Raw genomic sequence first — 18,842 nt, forward strand, 5'->3', positions numbered from 1 at the left:
AAGATCACGGAGTTCATTGTGTGTTGGCCAGCTACTCCTAGACATAGCTCAGGCCCTGAAGTATAGTTGATAAACCCAGTTACACGACCTCGGAGAAACTGATTTTCTCTTGGCAACTGGTATCACTTGCAGGTAGCTTCTTGGCTAGGATGGGAGCCTGTCTTAGTTAGGGTTTTACTGCTGTGAACAGACACCATGACTAAGGCAACTCTTATAAGAACAGTATTTAATTGGGGCTGGCTTACAGGTTCAGAGGTTCAGTCCAGTATCATCAAGGTGGGAGCATGGCAGCATCCAGGCAGGCATGGTGCAGGAAGAGCTGAGAGTTCTACATCTTCATCTGAAGGCTGCTAGAAGAATACTGGCTTCCAGGCAGCTAGGATGAAGGTCTTAAAGCCCACACCCACAGTGACACACCTACACCAACAAGGCCACACCTCCTAATAGTGCTACTCCCTGGACCAAGGATATACAAACCATCACAGAGACCATGTCTACTTTCCCCTCTCTGTGATGGGTCTCCATTTGGCTTGACCCTATGCAGGCCTTGCATGTGCTTCTACAGTCTCTTTGAGTCCATGTGCGTCTCAAAGACAGTTTCCTTAGAGTCATCCATTTCCTCTGGCTCTCACAATCTTTTTGTCTCCTCTTCCACAAAGATCCTTTAGCCTTGAGGCTGGTGGGTTTGATGAACACATGCCATTTAGGACTGAGTGCTCCAAAGTCTCTCACTATGGATATGTTGTCCAATCCTGAGTCTCTGTGCTAATTCCATCTTCCCATCCTGTGCAAGGAGCTTCTCTGATGTGGCTGAGCTGGGTACTTATCCATGGGTACAGAAGTATGCTATTAGCAGTCATTTTACTGCTATGTTCCTAACTAATACTAGTTCCATAATAGTATTTGGTTCCCCCCCTAGGTCCGTGACCTATCTAGTCTCGGGTTCTTGGCCACTCAGATATGAGGTCCATCTCATGGAGTGGGTCTTTCGTCCAATCACAATGTAGTTACTTCCGTAGAATTTGTCACTATTGTGCCAGTGTGTCTTACAGGCAGGTCACTGTTGTAGGTTACAGGGTTTGTACCTGAGCAATAAAAAATGCATTTAAAAAGGTAATACTGGGGGCTGGAGAGTTGGCTAAGTAGTTAAGAGCATTTATTGTTCTTTCAGGTGACCCAGGTTGGATCCCCAGCACCAAGAGAGAGACTTAAAACCATTAGTAACTCCAGTTCCTGGAGATCCAGTGTTCTTTTCCAACCCCCTAGGGAGCCAGGAATGACATGGCACCCTTATGTACTTACAGGCAAAGCACTGGTACATCTAAAGTTAAAAGAAACAGAGCCAGGGCAGTGGTGGCACATGCCTTTAATCCCAGCACTTGGGAGGCAGAGGCAGTAGATTTCTGAGTTTGAGGCCAGCCTGGTCTACAGAGTGAGTTCCAGGACAGCCAGGCTTACATAGAGAAACCCTGTCTCGAAAAACAAAAACAAACATAAAAAGAAACAAATGAAAGTCTGGGGGGAGGGGTGTGGGGAAGACAAGTCCTCTTAAAGTAAAATTTCTATTTCAAAAATTATTAAGTGTCTTAGTTAGGCATTCTATTGCTATGATGAAACACATATGACCAAAAGCAAGTTGGAGCTGAAAGGGTTTATTTGGCTTACATTTCCACATCATAGTCTATTATGGAAGGAAGTCAAACAGGGCAGGAGCCTGGAGGCAGGAGCTGATACATGGAGGGGTGCTGCATATTGGCTTGCCCTCCGTGATTTGGCTTAGCTTGTCCAGGGATAGCACCACTTACAATGGGCTGGGCCATCCCGCATCCATAACTGATTAAGAAAATGCCCTACAGTTGGATATAATGAAGGCATTATCTTAATTGAGGTTCCATGTACTAGCTGTTTTCCTGAGTCAACTTGACACAAGCTAGAGTTATCACAGAGAAAGGAGCCTCCCTTAAGGAAATGCCTCCATGAAATCCAGCTGGAAGGCATTTCCTCAATTAGTAAGCAAGAGTGGGAGGGCCCATGAGGGGTGGTGCCATCCCTGGGCTGGTGATCCTGGGTTCTATAAGAAAGCAAACTGAGCAAGCCAGGGGAAGCAAGCCAGTAAGTAACAACCCTCCATGGCCTCTGCATCAGCTCCTGCCTCCAAGTTCCTGCTGTGAGTTCCAGTCCTGACTTCCTTTGGTGATGAACAGCAATGTGGAAGTGTAAGCTGAATAAACCCTTTCCTCCCTACTCGCTTCTGGAATAGAAACCCTGACTAAGACACTCCCTTCTCTCAGATGACTTTAGCTTGTGCTGAGTCGGCATCAAACTATCTAACACAAGTAGCGAAGCTATCACTCTGCCAGGGCACTTGCCTAGTATGCATAAGGCCCTAGCTGATTCCCAGTACTACAAGAGGAAATCCAGATTTAATCACACCTTTTACATACGGACTTGCCATCTTCGTCAGTCCCTATATGGATGCCCTGCCTTGTCAATTGCTTGCTGTTGGGTGACAGTACTTGGGATTCATGGTGAAATCGGGACACTGTGTTTACTGTAGCATTTCTTGTTTTGTCTTGCTCTTTGGTCATTGCTGAAGATCAGACTTACACCTTGGGCATGCTCATTCCAGGAAACATTGGCCTTCTCAACTATACCCCATCCATACAATTTTTGCTTGATTGCTTTTCAAGACAGGGTTTCTCAGTGGAGCCCTGGCTGTCCTGAAACTCACTCTGTAGACCAGGCTGACCTCAAACTCACAGAGATCTACTTGCCTCCTTACATTTTTTTTTTTTTCGAGACAGGGTTTTTCTGTGTAGCCCTGGCTGTCCTGGAACTCACTCTGTAGACCAGGCTGGCCTCGAACTCAGAAATCCGCCTGCCTCTGCCTCCCAAGTGCTGGGATTAAAGGCATGTGCCATCACTGCCCGGCCCTACAAATTTTTATAATTCAAAATTTACTCATTGTGGTGGTTTAAATGAAAATGGTCCCGTAAAAGGCTCATAGGGAGTGGCACTATTAGAAGGTGTGACCTTGTTGGAGTAGGTGTGGCCTTCTTGGAGTGGGTGTGGCCTTGTTGGAGGAGTTGTGTCATTGTGGGGCGGGCTTTGAGGTCTCATATGCTTAAGCTGTTCCCAGAGTGGCTCATAGTCTCCTGCTGCCTACAAATCAAGACGTAGAACTCTCAGCATCTTCTCCAGCATCATGTCTGCCTGCATGCTGCCATGCTTCTTGCCATGACAATAATGGATTAAACCTCTGAAAGTATAAGCCAGCCCTAATTAAATATTTTTCTTTATAAGAATTGCTGTGGTCATGGTGTCTCTTCATGGCAGTAGACACCCTAACTAAAACCCTTGTTAAATGAGAACTGACTACTCCAGGCAAGAGCCAGGGTGATGCAGACTGTGCTCTAGTAGTTTAGTGTACTGAGTGTGTGTGTGTGTGTGCATGTGTGTGTATTGTGACACATGTATGGGATCATGTAGATCTGTGTGCATGCGTATGTGTGTGTGTGTGTAGTGTAACACATGTATGGGATCATGTAGATCTGTGTGCATGCATGTGTGTATGTAGTGTGACACATGTATGGGATCATGTAGATCTGTGTGCATGCATGTGTGTGTGTAGTGTGACACATGTATGGGATCATGTAGATCTGTGTGCCTGTGTGGTGTGACACATGTATGGGATCATGTAGATCTGTGTGCATGCATGTGTGTGTAGTGTGACACATGTGTGGGATCATGTAGATCTGTGTGCATGTGCATGTGTGTGCGTGTTTTGCTGGTAGGCATGGGTGTGTAGAGGCTAGAGGTTGATATTAGGTATCCTTTCTCCAATTTTCTCTACCTACTTTGGGTTTATAGTCTCCCACTGAATCACAGATTGTGCTAGCCTGGCCAAACATTGAACTCAGGAATCTGCCAGTCTCTGTCCCCAAGCACTGAGATTACAGGTGTGTGGACATGAGTCTCTTATGAACCCAAGCCATTGATTTTGCTAGACTGGCAAGGCAGTGAGCTCAGGAACCTCCTGTCTGCACCCCTGTGCTGAGATTACAGGCTCATGGAGGCGGTGTGTCTTGGCTTTTATGTGGGTGCAGGGAATCTGAACTCACTCAGACCTTTACACCTGTATGTGCTTTACTGAATGAGTCATCTCTCCAGGCCCTAGAATATTGAGTTCAATGAATGCATATGGCTTTCTCTGTGATAGGCTTGAGGGAAGAGCTTGATTCCGCTGATGTTATCTAAGATTGGCAAGTAATTCGTTTTATTCCTCTTACATTCATCGTAGAGAAGTCCACAAGGTTCTGCAGCCAGGATTAGCCATTTAAGTGTGTGTTGGTTTGAATGAGAATGACTCCCTAAAGCTCATGTATTCTAACACTTGGTCACCCATTGGTGGAGATCATGGTCACTTGGGATTATCAGTCAGAATTTAAGATGTAACTTCCAGTATTGGGTAAGAATGAGCAGGAAGAGCGGTGAGGGGATGAGTAATTCTTACAAGAAAGAGAGAGAGAGAGATTTGAACAGACATTGGAGGAAAAGTTGTAAGCTGAACCTTCTAACCTTCCAAGCAGGGGAGATTTCATCAGTAAAGGGACAGTCCGGATGGTCAACAGGGAAGGCGGCCCAGGGTGTCTCTACGTCAGGATATAGGGACCCTAGGTATTAGGAAAGGAAGGATGTCTGGAGTCAGAATCTACAATTTCACCTGGCTGTCCTGGGACCTGGGACTTCGCAGCAATCCTCCTGCCTCAGACACTACACCCTGGTAGAGTCAGTATCCTGAAAAGCCTGGAAAGTTCTGGAAGACTTCAGAAGTTTCAATCACTATATTGCCATTACAAATGAGGCCGCAGGACTCTCATGCTTGTCCTGAGATTGAGACCTTTTTTCCCCCCTTATTGTAACAGTATGTAGTAGCCTTTCCTAAAAATTTCAAAGAATCCAGAACTGTGGAATGAAAACCGCGGAGGTTTGTCATGTGTGACCTCCATGTTTCTGGTCTCGCTTCATCCCCCTAAAAGAAAGATCCGTCACTCTTAACGTTTTGATTGATAACTTACGATTTAGACTCTTCTCCTTCCCCCCTCCCTCTCCTTCCCTCCCCCTCTCTTTTTCCTTTCTCCAACTCCCCAAGGTCCCTACCATGTGACCCCCAGTCCCTTAACTCAAACTCCACCTCTCTCTATTCCCCCCAGGAATTGGCTGTTGCCAGTTTTATTTAACCAATACTTTTAAGCTGGAGAGCAAAGTTTACACAACAAAGGCTGGTGTAAGTGAGGATTCACTTGCCTAGGGGGAACCCAATCTTGGAGTACAGAATTTAACATTTGAATACATAGCAGCACCAGACCAGCCCCCAGCAATAGAACTCATTACACAGATCAGGTAGGTCTTGAACTCTTAGAGCTTTCTGTCTCTCTGTCTGTGTCTCTCTGTCTGTCTGTGTCTCTCTCTCTCCTTCCTGCACACTGAGATTAAAGCCACATAACCACCACAACTAGCCCTTGGCTGTGCTTTAAATCTTTTTTAAAAATTGATTTTTTTCATTATATTTTAAATTCTTACTCATCTGACAATCTCTTTCGTCTTTATTTCTTCCTGTGATGACGCCATCTTGTAATGTTTTCTGGGTAGAGATAAAAAACATAAATTAGTTGTTTTAAATCATTGATCTACTTTTATGATTGATCATTTCAGAAAAAAAGGTTGTTTTGCCATATAAATATTTAGAATTTCTAATTTAAGAAAAAAACTAAGGTTTTGGGTTTTTTTTGGGTTTTTTTGTTTTGTCTATAGGTGTTTCTGTTATAGTTCTCTTTGACTGACAGACTTGGGAATGAAATTGTTGGGGTTCAACCCAACTGTCAACTTGCTGAGGCCTGAAATCACCTGAGAGACTGGCTTTTAAACACACCTTTGCTTTTCGTGATTTTCTTAAATAGGTTCATTGAGGTGGGAAGACTGGCCCCCTGTGGTTGGCACCATTCCCTAGGCTGGGATTCTGAACAGTATGATGGTGGCCTGTACAAGAATAGTTCCAGAGGCTCATATATATTTGAATCCTTAGTCATCAGGGAGTGTGTCTTAGTTAGGGTTTCCGTTGCTGTGAACAGAGACCGTGACCAGGGCAACTCTCATAAAGGCAAACGTTTAATTGGGGCTGGCTTACAGGTTCAGAGGTTCAGTCCATTGTCATCATGGCAGGAAGCATGGCAGCCTGTTGATAGACACAGTGCTGGAGAAGGAGCAGAGAGTTCTACATCTTGATCCAAAAGCAGCCCAGGGAACTCTGTTGTGTACTGGGTGGAGCTTGAGTACTGGGAGACCTCAAAGCCTGCTTACACAGTGACAGACTTCCTCCAACAAGCCCACACCTGTTCCAACAAGGCCATCTCAGTTCAGCAGAGATGGTTTATTGAATGCATACCCCAAGACGGATTGACCAGGGCAACAGCTCAAAGCTGTGCACTGAACATTTTTCAGGGACCACAGTGAGCTCATGCACAGGTGCTGGAAGTGCTGCCCAGTGGTCAGCCCTGACTCAAGCCATTTTAGGCATAAGAGTTCATATTGACCTTTAATTTGATGGGTCCTATGTGAACCTGTGGTTGTAGAACATCTTAAGATTAGCCAACCTCATGACATACAGAACATAACAGGGTGTGTGGTCAGCATGACCCTGCTCTGAGTCAAGTTATTTTTCTGTGTCAGTGACTGGCAGGCATATTTCAGCAACAATATGAGATGGCTGGCAGGCATGGGACAAAATGGCTACAGCTATGCTAGCAGGGCAGGCTCTAACACCAGCCTTCTCTCTGGTACCCACTTCTGGTTCAAATACTGCCTTTGACCATAGACCTTTATACCGAGATGCCAGAAAACTTCAGCTCAGGAAGAAGGAATATTGTTTCACGGAAGAAGCTAGTCCTGTGAGAAGATAATGGGTTCTATACCTTGAATCTGAAGTGTTCCAACAGCTCAGGCTTGAACACTTGGCTTTAGCTGGTGGGTTTTAATAGGTGGAGTGTAGCCGGAGGAAGTGTCTGTCACCAGGAGTGGGTTGCTGCAGGAAATAGCATCCCTGCTTCCTTCTTGTTCTCCTTACTCCCTGGTCCACCAAGATGTGAGCAGTGGAAGTGACTTGCTCCAGACACCACGGATAGAGCTGTTTCCCACACCTTGTCTTCTCCATCATGATGGACTGTGTTCACTGGAGCCGAGAGCCAGCATAAACCCTTCTTTACTAAGTCCATTGATAAGAACTTGGAAAAACAAGCACATACCACTAACTCTGAATGAATTCTTAGCTCTGTCTGGCTACTCTAAGAGTAGCTTGTGAGCATTGTAAATTTGTTTCTCAACATTCTGAAGGCTTGGAAATCCAAGGTCAAGGTGGTAACAGAATCCTTGCATGGTAAGAGCCCCTGCGGACCCTCGGGACCGCAGAATCTGAAGTACATCCCAAAAGCCCAATCTTCAAATATGATTGATCTAAGCCTTTGGGGATAAGTTTGTGTGGTGGTTTAAATGAGGAATGTTCTCCAAAGTATCTGAACAGCTGGTTCCCTGTGATTGACACTGTGATTGGAGGTTATAGAACCTTGAGGAGGCGGAGCATATCCCTGGGTTGGGTTTTGAGGGTTTATAGCTTCACTCAGCTTCTGTTCTGTCTTTCCTGTATCCAATCAGGATGTGAGCTACCACCTATGAGCTACACGCCTTTAATCCCAGCACTCAGAGGCACAGGCAGGAAGATAGATCTATGTGAGTTTGAGGCCAGCCTAGTCTACAAAGTAAACTCCAAGACAATCAGAGAGAAACTTTGTCTCAAAAAAACCAAACAAAAACAAGAACAAAAAAATGTAGCCTGTCAGTTCCTGCTGCCTTACTGTGCTTCTTTCCCTAGTGTGGGGGTTTCCCCAACCCCCTGAAACTGTAACCAAAAAAAGTTTCTGTCCTAAGTAGCTTTTGATTATGGTATTTAATCACAGCAACAAAATCAAATAGTCAAATAGTGATCAAAATCAAATAGTGATCACGAAATCAAATAGTCCAGGTAAATTTTACTCAAGTCCGTACTCTGCTCAGAGCGTGCGCTTCCCACGTTCCTCTGACTTAACCTCATTTATTATCACCTACCTCCCAAACAGCTAGCAAAGGGCCGCAGCTATGATCAATTGGTAGAGTGCTTGCCTGGCATACAGGAAGCGCTAGACTCCATCCCCAGCAACCCGCACCAGAGTGTTGTGGTGCAAGCCTATAATCAAAGCACCCAGGGATGTGGAGGCAGGGGAATGGGAGCTCCAGGAATCCTAACCCTAACCCTACATAACAAGTATAGAGCCAGCCTGATGTACAGGGGAGCCTGTCTACCTCTCTGCCCCTCACCCCCTCACCCTCCCACCCCCACAAAGAGATTAAAAATAAGCAAATAAATACCTGGAACACAATTTGCAAAAGTTACTCTGAGGCCAAGAGGAGGAATTAAAGAACCTGGCGGGTGGTGGAGAAAGACCAGATGGTGTTGTTGGTCTCAGTGAGACAGGGACTGTTTAAACCCCAGTCAAAGGGAGCAGCCTGCATAGGGATTCAGTGTCCTAAAGCAACCTGTTTTGTTTGGGACTTGCAAGGAAGAAAGACTAGAAAATAAAATAAAATAATGCATTTGAAAAAAAAAAAACTTCTATATGACCACAACTTTGGCACTTAAAGCTGGGAGAAGAAGTGAATGTGAAGAAAGCCAGATTTGGTGTTTAAGGTCAAAGGAGGATACACGATGCCTCCAGGGACATCCAGCAGTGGCATTTGTCTGAAAGGTGGGGTGGCTCTAGGGAGGACAGAGGTAAGAATGAGAAAAAAGAGCTGGATTCCCTTTGGAAGAACTTAGGGAGCCACTCCCCTGGGGAAGGCTGGGACAGACTCACACACACACACACACACACACACATACACACACACACACACACACACACACACACACACACACACACACACGAAGCTTCTTTTTGTTGAAGGAGGGGAGTTGGAGGGTTCAGTTTTCTCTTTACAGGTTAACTTGGCAGAGATTTCAGGAAGCGTTCCCATAGAGAGAGAAGGGAGCAAACTCGCCATTTAAAAGGCAATCCCCAGAGTCAGGTGTGGTGGCTCACACCTGTAACCCTAGTACTTAGAGGAAGGCCGAGGCTGCAGGATTGTTATGAATTTAAGGTCAGTCTTAGTTACAAAGCATGTACCATGTTTGCCTGGGATACATAGAGAGACCTTATCTCAAACAAAACAAAATAAAAACCAACCCAACCAAAAACCCCATATACTAAACAAGGCCAGTGAGGACCAATTCACTAAAACTGAAGTTGGTGCATTTCTTGTATAAAGACATACATGCGGGGCGCGTGCGTGCGTGCGTGCGTGCGTGCGTGCGTGCGTGCGTGCGTGTGTGTGTGTGTGTGTGTGTGTGTTTTAACCTGGAGGAAACCGTGTAAGGATGTTATATCTATATCACCACTAGAGGGCGGTGGAGACAAATTTGTAAACCATGGGATTTCTCTTAACCTCATTGAGTAACACCACACAATTATTATTTTCTTGTGTGCGGTTAACAATTGTTGCAAGCTTACTTCGAATATTTAATAGTTAAGATGACTATATTTAGTGTGTTTATTTCTAGATAAGTCATATATGACATTTTGAAGCTGTGATTGACAAGCCTAGAAAAGAAGAAAGCACTAAAGTGTGGGGTTTTTTTTCTTTTTGGTTTGTTTGTTTGTTTGTTTTGGCCATTTCACTATGGCCTTGAATTAAATTCCTCTTTAAAATTAAATGTAGAATGACTTCATCTATCCCTGTTTACCTCCCTCAGGGGGAGCTTCACCAGAGTATCCAGCTGTTAGTTAAGTCTTCCTTAACTACCTCGGCCTCAGGGAGGAGCTAGAGTATATAAACCAGGGAAGCCCGGAGGGGAGGGGGATGCCATTCATGCCATTATGGAGAAACCTTCCTTGTGCTGAATGACTTTCCAGCGTGGAAGGAAGGGAGCACCTGCTCTCCTGTAAGTAACCCCTCACCTATGCTCTGTGAGGAAGCCCTAAACACTCATTGCTTCCCTAGGGGCAACTTCATTAGATTCCTACCTGGATTTGTCTTTAGGAGCTTAGGAGGAAGGGTGGGCCTTATTTATTTTTGTTTGTTTGTTTGTTTGTTTTCGAGACAGGGTTTCTCTGTGTAGCCCTGGCTGTCCTGGAACTCACTCTGTAGACCAGGCTGGCCTCGAACTCAGAAATCCACCTGCCTCTGCCTTCCAAGTGCTGAGATTAAAGGCGTGTGCCACCACTGCCTGGCAAGGGTGGGCCTTATTAATGTCTCCCCTGGGAAGAGATAATAGCGACATTGTAATAACAATAATAACAATCTCTCTCTCCCCCCTCCCTTCCCCTCTTGCCCTTACCCCTCCCCTCCCGTATCCTCTTTCCCCTCCCCTCCCCTCCCCCCCACTATGTGACCCACATGGATAGAAACTTCTAAGGGAAGCCAATAGAATTTTTCCCCTCTATGTTATTTCTAGTCTATATTTGCCACACACACACACACACACACACACACACACACAAATCCTCTAACACTTCAACAAGCTAATCATGGCCTGTCCTTTCTTTAATTGCAATGGCAACTTTATAGTAATGAGTTTTGATTTGAGGCAGCGGTTGAAGCCATGGAAGCGAATGGCAGCTGTTCACACAGCGTCTGCAATCAGGGAGGGCCAGGACCCCCCACGAGATGGTGCCACCCACTCACCTCCGAGGCTGGCCCTCCCTCCTCCGTGTAACCTCCCTGGAAACCCCCTCCTAGAGGAAGACAAAGGTATTTCTGTCAGATGGCAATAAAATCAAGCCAAGGTGTCAGTAAACACAAACACATAGCAAATCCTAGACCCTACAAATGTCCTTTTATGCAGTGACGTTTACACCCTGCAAGAGCATTGTCACAGAATGACAGATGTTAGCCCCACTGGAGCTTTGGAAGTTACCTCATGAAAAGGATCTTGAAGCAGTTCTTTGTAACTCTCCACCTTCAAAGACCTTCGTACGTGTCTCGTTTGTTATGTAAGCTATTGATAACAGGCAGTTGACTTTACCAGTGATTGAAAATATATACAAATATACATCTGTGTGTGTGGCTGGGTAGACTGAGGAAATTGCCTACTATAAAGTTCACAAGGGTGCCACACATATTGTGGTAAATCCTTTCAATGGCGTGTCTTTCTTGATCTAGCAATGCCATGGATGCATGGAAGGGGAGCCAACATTTAGAGAGACGACATCACCTGCTTAGCGTCAGTCAGCTCGGCAGGTATAAAAGAAAATGGATATTTGGGTCAGGCAGTGGTAGTACAAGGCCTTTAATCCCAGGACTCAGGAGGCAGAGGCAAGCAGATCTCTATGAATTTGAGGCCAACCTAGTCCGAAAGGTGAGTTTCAGGACAGCCCGGACAGACGGACATAGAGAAACCCTGTCTTGAACATCCCCTCCCCCCAAAGACCCAGAAGTTTCTGAGTTCAGAGCTGTCCCTCTCCACCAGCATTCAGTGTTCTACTTATGCCTGTCAAACACACACACACACACACACACACACACACACACACACACACACCACTCTACTAAGGGAAAACATTATTTGACATATTAACAACACCAACTTTGTCTAAACGGGATGTACATATTTAGTCTTCTTGTACTTTGTCTCTGAGCAATGACTTCAGCATTGAAGCTGAAGCATCTCCCTGAAAACCCGCAGAAGCCTACAGTTTTCTTTAGATAGGCATGCGGCAGAAGGAAGCGGAATCTTTGTTAGTGGCAGAGTATTTAGACCTGTTGATCGTGGCTCTTGGAGCACCACTGTGATTAGCTTCCGATGAGACAGATGGGAAAACCCCCTGCATCCATCCTCTCTACCTGTTTTCTCAGCTTTCGTGCCATTACTAGAATCGTCTACTCGAGGGAGCTTGTTTCAGCCTTGTAGATCAACAAGGCTGTGTGTACTTCAATGACGCGGAGGCGGAAAAAGCAATCCTGGCTTCTGGATACCGTCTCATCCTTGCTGTGTTTATAAACATCTTCAGTTAGGCTATTGTTAATTTATGGCACTAATGTAACAACCACCCAATGAAAACATAGCCCAGCTTTAAGTCCATGAGTTGAATTGACCTCTGCGCTCTCCCCTGTAGCCTCTCCTGTTGCCGCCGGCCCCGCCCATGCTGAATGCCAGGTCTGGACCCTTAGGTTTCATGTTCATTTAGTTTATCTATGTAGTCTTTGTTTGTTTGGTTTTGTTTTTGTTTTTGTTTTTTGTTTTTCGAGACTGGGTTTCTCTGTATAGCCCTGGCTGTCCTGGAACTCACTCTGTAGACCAGGCTGGCCTCGAACTCAGAAATCCGCCTGCCTCTGCCTCCCAAGTGCTGGGATTAAAGGCGTGTGCCACCACCGCCCAGCATCTATGTAGTCTTTTAAACATTTTTTGGTGTGTGTGTGTGTGTGTGTGTGTGTGTGTGTGTGTGTGTGATGTCCATATGTGTGTAAGTGCCTGTAGAGGCCGCAAGAGGGTGTCAGATAACCAGGACTTGGAGTTATAGCTAGCAATGAATCTGTCGAATTAGATACTAATAAGGCCCGGAGTGGGTCGCTACCCGACCCAATGGTTTATGTTCCTTAATTTTAATATGCCTTAAACAGCATAATAGCTGGGCCACTGCCTAACCTCCATGCGGTTAATCCCGAGTTATTACTTACTAATTGTGTGTTCTACTTTGGCCGCCCTGGACCCTCTGGACTTTGCTCTTCCCGGTTCCTTCACATGGCGGCCATGCCTCTCTATCCTGCACTCTTCTCAGACATGACATCTCTCCTCTTCTCCACACTCTCCCAGGAAGGCAGATCTCCTCCTCTGGCCCTGTTCCAAGCCTAGGAATCCTAAAATCCAGCCTCTATCTGTCCTCCCCAGCTACTGGCTGTTGGCATCTTTATTTACCAATCAGAACCAACTGGGAGTTGGTTCCCAGAAGCTACGTGCAGACATTCTCGCATGAACAGTTTTTTGGGGGAACATTAGCATTCGTAATACAAGCAGCTGCATGAACCTCTTAATGTGGGCCCCGAGGAACAGAGCTCTGGTCCTCTGGAAAAGCCGTACGTGTTTTTAACTGCTGAGGCATCTCCCCCCACACACACACACATTTTTCAAAATATAGTCTTTGTATGATGCCCAAGCTGGCTTTAAACTCCCAAACCCTTTGTCTTGAAGAGGTGGGATTGTAGATCTGGTGGCTTACAAGTCTTCCCTGGCTCTGTGATGCAGACCGTTAAAACCACCGCTAGGGGGCAGCAGCGAACGGTTTCGGATGCTTGGAAGCAGTCTCTGCTACTATTTGGTTATTTGGTTATTAAACTGTTGTTTGTTTGTTTGTTTGTTTGTTTGTTTGTTTGGGTTGGGTTGGGTTGGGTTGGGTTGGGTTGGGTTGGGTTGGGTTGGGTTGGGTTGGGTTGGGTTGTTTTTCCAGAAGGTGTTTCTCTGTGTAACACTCCTGGAACTCACTCTGTAGACCAGACTGGCCTCAAACTCAGCTCTCCGACTGCCTCTGCCTCCCAAGGGCAGATTAAAGGCGTGCGCCACCACCACCTGGCCTAAATGACATTTTTTTTTTCCTGAAGAAATTTGCATTTCAGTCTAACCTTCAGAACGTCCAGCATCTACACGTGCTATGCATATCCTCTTGCACTGGGCATCTCTGCTGGCGCTTAAAGTTAGACTGCTTTATTTCCTTCCAAGTGTTGGTGATTTTTCTTTTTTTTTCTGTATAACCTTACCTGTGTTTTATCTGTTTTCTTTTTTTGCGTGTTCTTGAAGCTTCAGTTAGCGTTCGTACTCACATCTTCATCCCAAACATCATTAATTTCTGCTCGTCTTTGTCCAGTCCGCTCTTCCCCTGTTCACGACAGTTTAGCATCTTGTCATGTGGGAGGTAAGTTATAAAATCTCCCTTGGGAGGGCTGAGGAGGTAGTTCCATGAGCCAAGAAAGGGCTTGCAATGCAAGCACAAGGGCCTGTGCTTGAATAGAGGGCATGGATAGCTAGCACAGATATGCAAGCCCAGTGCTCTGACGGTGGGAAGTGAGAGGGACAGGGGACTCCCAGAAGCCCGTGGCCACATCACCTGATATATGTAACACAGCTGCAAACAGTAAAGAGGCCCGGCTGTCTCAAACAAAGGGTAAAGAGGAGGAGCTTTAAGCTGCAGAGCGTTAGTGTAATCGACTTCCTGTGTGTGGTTTTTTGTTCTTCTTGTTGTTTGGCTTTTGTTGATTTGTTTAAAAAAAAAAAAAAAAAACCAGCATAGGACACTGGTCATCTGCAAATAGTGTGTAGGTAGGTGTGTCGCAGCAGTCCGTCTGTCTTCTCACTGCCCGGAGCCTTTTCTATGGGGCCTTCACAGGGGCCTGGGCACCTCTAGGGGCCTGAGCTGGAGTTGTGGCCTCTGCCTTGGTTTGAAACTTTGGGCTTTGGTTGGCAGAGCCTACGACCCTCGGCCATGTAGCTTCGAATCCGCTTCCCAAGCTTGGGGTGAGCGATGAAGGCCAGACGGCTGAGTTTGTGGCTGAGGCCCTTTAGCATCTTGGGATTGCGGGCCTTAGGTTCACAAGGGCCTTGATGGCTTCTGTGCACGCACTCAGTGCCTTTGTGTTGTTGGCCTGCATCTTTTTCAGGTTTTTCTTGTGCTTCTTGGCAAAGCGCATGATCCTCAGGAACTTTGGTGTCAACCTTAAGAGAGTCGTTATCTTTGTGATCCTGGTTTCTTGGTACCATTTCTGTGCCGTTTGCGCGACTGGTTGTATGTGGCGAGCGTGGTTCTTGGCCTTGGCCTTGTCTGCACAGTAACTCCCCACCTCCCGAAGTGCCTGGGACCGGAAGAGAGAGTCCTGTGTGTGGTTTTAAGTCATTAAGCATGTGCTAATTTGTGTCAGCCATCTCCTCCTGCTGTCTAGTTGTTTAACCAAGGAGGATCCGAATGTAAATTATGTTTCTGGAGACAAGAGTCTTTTCAGGGTCTATGTATCAGAAAGGACCAGAACAGGGTTCTGCACGTGGGAATGAACAACCTGGAAGGTGGGTCAACTGGATGGGGTGGCTCAGAAAAGCTATTTACACATTATTTAGACACCCATGCAGGCAGTTTAACAAAAGTGGGGGAGACGGCATGAAGCTAGAAAGGAAATTTGTAGAACAAATTAAATTCACAGAATCTTCCACCGAGGGAATATGGTTTGGTTCATTATTCACGTGGTCAGGAAGGATTATACCAAGTACTGAGGTCATGGTTGCAATCCCAGCATTCCGGGGGCCAGAACCGGGAAGACCAGAAGTACAAAGCCAGCCTCAGCTATATACAAGATGAATGCTAGCCTGGGCTACGGGGCAGCCTCAAAGAGCAATGAGAACACTCTTCTAAACAAGTACCTGTTTTCTTTTTTTTGGGGGGGGGTGGTTTTTTGTTTCTTTTTTGGGGGGAGGGGGTTCGAGACAGGGTTTCTCTGTGTAGCCCAGGCTGTCCTGGAACTCACTCTGTAGACCAGGCTGGCCTCAAACTCAGAAATCTACTGCCTCTGCCTCCCAAGTACTGGGATTAAAGGCATGCGCCACCACCGCCCGGCTAAGTACCTGTTTTCTATATATCGTTTTACATGACCTTCATTAGACAATCAAGGTCAATGTCCAATCTCTTCTCTAGAAACTTGGTCTTAAAAGCTACATCACAGAGTTGGGATTATAGCTGAGCAGTAAATTGTTGGCCTAGAATATGCTCAGCCTTGGTTTGACTCCATGGCACAGAAAGAGAGGAAGAAACAATGGATAAAAGGGTGGGCCCATCCCATCAGAAACCTGTGCCATTTTTCCTGACCATTGACTCTGGCTTGAAGGACTCTTTCACGGCCTGGTTTCTTCCCTCCCCTCTCGGACTCCATTGAGGACATCCAATCACAGTTTGAACTCTAGCTGCCTTTCTGTGTGACTTAAATATTCTGAAGTTAATAACTAGTGCTGGAAATTAATATGAAGTTAATATGGTTACCTTTTAACCATCTAGTACCCAAATAAAAGAGACAGAGACCTTTAGAATTATAATATGCTTTAAAGCATTGGAGGTGGGCAGACATGAATCCTTTTGGTGGTTTGAATATGCTTGACCCAGGGAGTGGCACTATTAGAAGGTGTGGACTTGTTGGAGTGGGTGTGGCCTTGGAGTGGGTGTGGCCTTGCTGGGAAGGTGTGGCCCTGTTGGAGTGGGTGTGGCCTTGTTGGAGTAGGTGTGGCCTTGTTGGAGTAGGTGTGTCACTGTGGGGGTTAGCTTTGAGACCCTCCTCCTAGCTGCCTGGAAGCCAGTCTTCTGTTTGCCTTTGGAACAAGATGTAGAACTCTCAGCTCCTCCAGCGTTATGCCTGCCTGGGTACTGCCATGCTGCCTGCCATGACTCGGAACCTGTAAGCCAGCCCCCAATTAAATGTTGTCCTTATAAGGGTTGCCTTGGTCATGGTGTTTGTTCACTGCAATGCAAACCCTAAGACACCATACTAAACTATTTTGTCTGCTTTCATGCCTTGAACCCCAGTATATTACTTGCCAGACATTTTATTTGAGCTGCTCCTGCTTCATCAGGCCAGCCAACGTGGCCACATGCTCGTGGTCCATATTACCCCTTCTTCCCTGTCTCCTTCTGTTCCTCCTCCTCCCCCTCATTCCCCTCCTCCTCTTTCTTCTCCTTGTCTTCCTTCCCTTTCTGTCTCCTTGCTCCTCCACGGTCCCCACCTGAGTCCCCCCCCCCACACACACACACCCTTGTCCCGCCTACCTCTTTTCTGCCCAGCTACAGGCTATCAGCAACTCTTATTAACCAATCAGGGATAATTGGAGGGCAAGGTTTACATAGCAAAGGCTGGTGAACCTGAGAATCTGCTAGGCTTGGGATACAGAATTTAGCATTTGAATAGCAATAGACCAAACCCCATCACCTCCCCTTCATCGTCTCACTGATATCCAAGGTTGCAGTGACTACTAGGCAATGAATAGCCCCAAGGATATTGTAGCCCACGCCTCTTGGCCGAGACCCAGGCTTGCTTCTGTGGTCTGTCCAGCCGAAGACCTCAAGTGACACTGTCATCTCAGGTGATTCCAATCACAAAGTACAGCTGCTGCTGCTGCTGTCAGCCTCAAGGAGGCGCTGCTGCTGCTTCTCTTCTCCTTCTCCTTCTCCCTCTCCCGTCTCCCGTCTCCCGTCTCCCGTCTCCCGTCTCCCGTCTCCCGTCTCCCGTCTCCCGTCTCCCGTCTCCTCCTCCTCCTCCTCCTCCTCCTCCTCCTCCTCCTCCTCCTCCTCCTCCTCCTCCTCCTCCTCCTCCTCCTCCTCCTCCTTCTTCTCCTTCTCCTCCTTCTCCTCCTTTTCCTCCTCCTTCTTCTCCTCCTTCTTCTTTTCCTCCTCCTCCTCTTTCTTCTTCCCCCTCTCTTCTCCTCCTCCTCTTTCTCCTCTTCCTTCTCCTTTTCTCTGTTCTCCTCCTTCTGTTTCTCTTCCTCCCCCTCATTCTTCTCCTCCTCCTCCTCTTTCTTCTCCTTGTCTTTCTTCTTCCCCTTTCTCTGTCCTCCTCCTCTTCCTCCTTCTTCTTTTCCTCCTGCTCTATCTTCTCCTCTTTCTCTCTCCTCCTTCTCCTCCTCCTCATCTTCTTTTTTCTCCTCCTTTTCTCTTCTCCTCTTCCTCCTTCTCCTTTTCCTCCTGCTCTATCTTCTCCTCTTTCTCTCTCCTCCTCCTCATCTTCTTTTTTCTCCTCCTTTTCTCTCCTCCTCCTCCTCCTCCTTAATGGATACTGACCTTGCAGGTGGAGCACACGTCTCCTCAGCCATGTCTAACAGTCCCCACTCTTCATTGCTTTCCAACTTTACTGCCACCACCTTAGTTTGAACTCATTGCTTCTCAGTCATCTGTGGTGTTGGGAGAGTCTGTCCTCTCCTTCCACCATGAAGGTCCCAGGGACTGAACTCAGTCAGGTTTGGTGGCAGATGGCTTTATCTACTGAGCAGCTCCCTGGCCCTCATCTGACCAGTTCTGGAGCCTACCATTTCATTTACTGCTAAACTGTTGTCTTCCTCCCAGTCCCTCCTCAGCCAGGCCTGTCCATCACCACGACATTTCTTTCCTTAAACATACGTGTGCACGATGTCTTTGCATCTGTTGAGTCTGTGCTGTTAGCACACACTTCAACTTCCCTTATTATATTTCGGATCCCTCACTCACATACCCTTTGTTTAGTTTACGCTGTGCTCCATGAAGCTCAAACGAGGGTATCACATTGCTCTCCCTCTGTGGTGCATGTGTGTCAGGTGTAGTATTCACCCTTGGGTGTATGAGAAGAGCCAGCAACCATGAAAGGCCTCATTTTAGCTGGCAAAACAAGAACACATGAGTCCACTCATTACAAGAGAAACAGACGAGCAGGCAGAACCGGCCACAGCAGCCTGGTGGGTTGGTCAGCATCCATCGACAGGTAGTATAGTCACCATCAGGTACCAACCATGCCATAAGGAGGACACAGTCTAGGGATTTGTGCCAGTGAGAACTTTCCTGGAAGAGACTCTGGATGACATTAAGAAATGTCTGTACTGCAAACAAAGACTGAAGCCACGGAGGGAAAGAAGGTAGTTTATATAAAATACAGGATTAACTCGATCCTGTGCTTGGCGTAGCTTTCTATGCTACACACCTGTGTTTGCCAACTGGGTTTGGCCAGGATCA

The 18,842-nt window shown here is 46.6% G+C and overlaps 1 long non-coding RNA gene across 1 annotated transcript in view; it reads right to left on the minus strand.

Annotated features, from left to right (window-relative positions):
- Nucleotides 1-209: 209 nt before the first annotated feature.
- LOC143435282 (uncharacterized) overlaps nucleotides 210-18,842 on the minus strand; it is a 43,246-nt gene continuing 24,613 nt past the window's right edge. The window contains exons 2-3 of the long non-coding RNA XR_013105426.1: nucleotides 5,584-5,644; nucleotides 210-1,085 (exon numbers count right to left, since the gene is read on the minus strand). This is a non-coding gene — a long non-coding RNA (uncharacterized LOC143435282). The remainder of the gene's footprint in view (nucleotides 1,086-5,583; nucleotides 5,645-18,842) is intronic.

The sequence above is a fragment of the Arvicanthis niloticus genome, chromosome 20 (assembly GCF_011762505.2).
Source record: "Arvicanthis niloticus isolate mArvNil1 chromosome 20, mArvNil1.pat.X, whole genome shotgun sequence".
In the NCBI taxonomy this organism is placed as follows: Eukaryota; Metazoa; Chordata; class Mammalia; order Rodentia; family Muridae; genus Arvicanthis; species Arvicanthis niloticus.